The sequence below is a fragment of the Hoplias malabaricus genome, chromosome 13 (genome assembly GCF_029633855.1).
Source record: "Hoplias malabaricus isolate fHopMal1 chromosome 13, fHopMal1.hap1, whole genome shotgun sequence".
Lineage (NCBI taxonomy): Eukaryota > Metazoa > Chordata > Actinopteri > Characiformes > Erythrinidae > Hoplias > Hoplias malabaricus.
Genome location: NC_089812.1, coordinates 10320201 through 10324273, shown reverse-complemented (window position 1 = coordinate 10324273; position 4073 = coordinate 10320201).

The window sequence follows — 4073 nt, the reverse complement described above, 5'->3', positions numbered from 1 at the left end:
ATTTGAAGGAATGTTGCCATATTCAGTCTTACATCAATAGTGAATGAGTTTGATTTAGTCATGAAGCCGCTAGGTGGATCTGGAGCACTCGCGCCGTCTGTTACACTGTCACCACCCTAAAGTCAACCCCCGTGGAGCTGTTTTCCAATATACTGTTGCTTTTGAGACAAAAACCTTGGATGTGTGTCATTATTCGGATAATGTGAGGTGCCCTGTACATTGTGGGGGAAGACAATAACTAAACACCCCTCTCTGCATACACCATTACACTCAGCAAGCCACGAGATGCTACCTCCATCATGTTTAACACATGAATGTATAGAAGGGCAATGCATGATTTCCTATTCATTGTAGTGGTTCGCCCCGACAAGGCAATTTTCTGTTTACTTTCACTGTAATATACATTCCATTCTAAAGGGTAAATACACCCCTAGCTTCAGCTAGCTAAAGTGGGAGGAGCCATTGTGAGGGGGTTGTACACGGAGGTGGGGATTTGTTGTGTTTCCATAATGACAGATAATGCCCATACAGTGAAGAAGTGCTTGTGGACCCTATCCTCCACTCTGAGTATGGCACCATGAGCGTTTGGGGGTGGGGACAGGGAGCAGGATCACTGGATCACTAAGGCATATGGTTAAGCTCCGGATTATTATTAATATTCTTTAAATTCCTGTATGATTCAACCACTTAAACATGAACAAAGTCATTCAGGTCAGAATTTCATGCAACAACTGTCTCAGAAATACGCCTGGTTCCTTCAACACTGCATCATTCAAGGAATTTTCACAAATATTTCTTTGACTAATTATGTAAATTATTTTAAATATTAATTTTGGTGAATCATTTGTGAAAGTTCTATTGAATCAGCTGATTTGGTTTGGGCAAAGTCTTTGATCTTAAATGATGATGATGATAAGGCACATACAGTAATGATGATGATGATGATGATGATGATGATGGCCGAAGGCTCTAAACTGCCAGTGTGCACATAGTCAGAAGTATCTGGACGCCCAGGAACTTTTTACTTCCAGCAACTTTCATTTCCATTTCCCTTCATTCAGCAGAGATGCTGAGGTTGTGTTGCTCCGAGCATAATGCACACAAACACACACACACAGTTTGCATACATTAACATGAATTAGAGTTAAGTTTTGCGTGAAGCCTATCTGTGCCTCTTGGAGCTTGGAGTGGTGCACTAAACTGAGAGCTCTTTAAATCCCCCCCCCCCCCTCTCTCTCTCTCTCTCTCTCTCTCTCTCTCTCTCTCTTTCTCTCTGTGTGTATGTGTTCAAGAAGAGGGAATCAGCATAGTTTAGCTAAACAGGAGTCATGTTTAAGCTAATATATATAATTAACCTTATTTTAAATATAACGTTATTTGGGAATATTTTTTCATCTATTCATTGTCCGTAACCCTTATCCAGTTCAGGGTCCGGATCCTACCCAGAATCATTGGGCACAAGGCAGGAACACACCCTGTAGGGGACGCCAGTCCTTCACAGGGCAACACACACTCACACATTCACTCACACACACACACACACCTACAGACACTTTTGAGTTGCCGATCCACCTACCAACGTGTGTCTTTGGATTCATTTGTAATTTGTAACTGTAAACATACACCTATTGATGAGATTACACTGGGCTGGGTTCATAACGGTGTCCTCCCTTTCAGTGGAGCACACAAGAAATATTTGGCCGTCAATAGCTCCCTCTTGTAGGCTGCTAAACACGACTGGGTGAGTGAGAGTGTTGTGACAAGCCAGATCTATGAGCTCTGTGACTTCACTTTAGCCTTTGTAATCTAAACTCACTGCCAGAATACTTTACCAATACTGGTTCCTCTGTGTTTGTTGGGTTGGGCATATTATGTATGGCCAGAATTATGTGGACAAACCTCATTATTTTTGAGCTCATATATCTAGGGAAGTACGGTGAAATTGCCTTCCCATTGGATAGCAATTCTGTCTCAGCTGTTGAGTGTACAGGTAAAAACACAAAATCTTTATACCAGGTTTTACTTACTTTTTGGGGACTTCATTACGTTTAAACGGTGATCTTTTTGTTGAGGTTATGGCAAGGTTTGGGTTTTAATGTTATGTTTAGGGTTACCTAGCCTACCGGTGGACACAGTAAAGTTAGATCTCCATGAGAATAACATTAAGCCCCACAAGTCATAGAAACAAGCTTGTGTGTGTTAGCACTGGCTGTGACTCTGTGTGTGTGTCATCATTAGAATGAGCCTGTGATAGTTTAATGAGGCCTGTCTGCTTACCTTAGCGTCAGTCCCCACTGCAGAGCAAAAACGACTAATTACGCACATACACACACACACACACACACCCCCAGGACCACTCACAATTACCTTACTGTACTCAGAGCACTTTGTAAGGCATCGTTATCCACACTGATTGCCATAAGTTTGCAGACATCTAGCTGTCCATATTGTTTCTTGTATGTGAGTAATCCTCAGGAGAATGTTCCTGCCTCTACTGCTTGGAGAAGGCTTTACCACATACTGGAACATAGCTGAGAGGATTTGATGGCTCTTGGCTGTTACAACAGCATTAAAGAGGCTGCTTGGTTAGTTCCGGATCACAAATGCCATCCTATATGTGTCAGATATACGTCCATCACTGTCACCACTGCTCCATAGCCCAGGGATGAGGTGGTAATATACCCCTCTGGTCCACACTTGGTCATGAGCATGTTGACATTAAAATGCATTAGTGAAGTAAGTGACAACAACATGACTTTGTATTGATGATAAATATAATTTAGCTGCTACCTGATTACATTAAAAATAGGTTTGTTGTTTCCATCTTAAATAATGCACTGTGTAAAGTGGAACAGAAAATACACTATACATGAGCGAATGTCATCTGTATTTTCGCGCGCGTGTGTGTGTGCATGCTAAGACATGCCTGCCACGACTGTGGGAGTCCACATGCTATAAATACATGTTAAGAGTTGTTTAAAAGCTTTGGCATGTCTAATAAAACTCATTGTGTGAGGCAGGTGTAAATGCGATAATGAGGATATTTATGATATGAAGTGTGTGTGTGTGTGTGTGTGTGTAGGAGAGAGAGAAGGTTCTATAGGCGCAGTATAATGAGCTGTGTCTGTAAAACAAACTGGTCTCTATGGTGCCCGTTGTATGCACTATACGTGTGGTCAAACTAGTGTGTGTGTGTGTGTGTGTGTGTATAGTTTATGTGATGGATTGATGGAGTGGAGCACTGAGGGGAGAGAGGTGATGCAGGATGAGGGGATTAATATTCACTACACACACTCACACTCCCTCTCTCTCACACAATCTCTCTCTCTCTCTCTTTCTCTCTCTCTCTGTACATCCCCCTCTCTTGTTCTGTTTCTTGTCGATTCTTTTCCCTCTCTCTCTGTTTAGTTATTTTATATATTTAACGTCTTGTTTCTTTAGTCTTCCTCGTTTTTCGTATCTTTCTCTATCCATATTTTCCTTTAACCTTTTTTCTTTCTTCTTGTCTCACTCATCTGTGCCTTGCTGCTCTTTTTGTTTCACGTTCTTCTCTTCTCTCACCTTTCTTTCACTCCGTTTTGCACCTCTGCTGCCGTTCCTCTTTTGTCTTTCTTCTTATTTCTCTTGCTCCTTCTTTTTCACCTCTCTCTCATCCTTTCAATGCCTCGTTTTAATGTTCTCCCTTTTTCTCCCCCTCTCTCCTTCACTCTGTTCATCATCTTTTCTCCTGCCTTGTCTCCCACTATTTTTCCCTCTCTCATTTAATTCTTTCTCACCATTTATTTCATTCTGTATTATTCTTATCTTCCCTTTCTCTCTGTGTCTTCATTTTCTCTCTGTTTCACACAGTTTCTTCTCTCTCTCTCTCTCTCTCTCTCTCTCTCTCTCTCTCTCTCTCTCTCTCTCTCTCTCTGTGTGTCTAAGTGTGTGTGTGTCATCATCCGGGAACAAATCCCCAAAAAAGTGACCTTACCTTTAATAATTAATCCCTGACATCATCATCACACTCTGCTCACCCACGCAGCCGCAGCTGCAGCCGTCCCGATACTTCTGCACCTGCAGAGCCTGTAGTG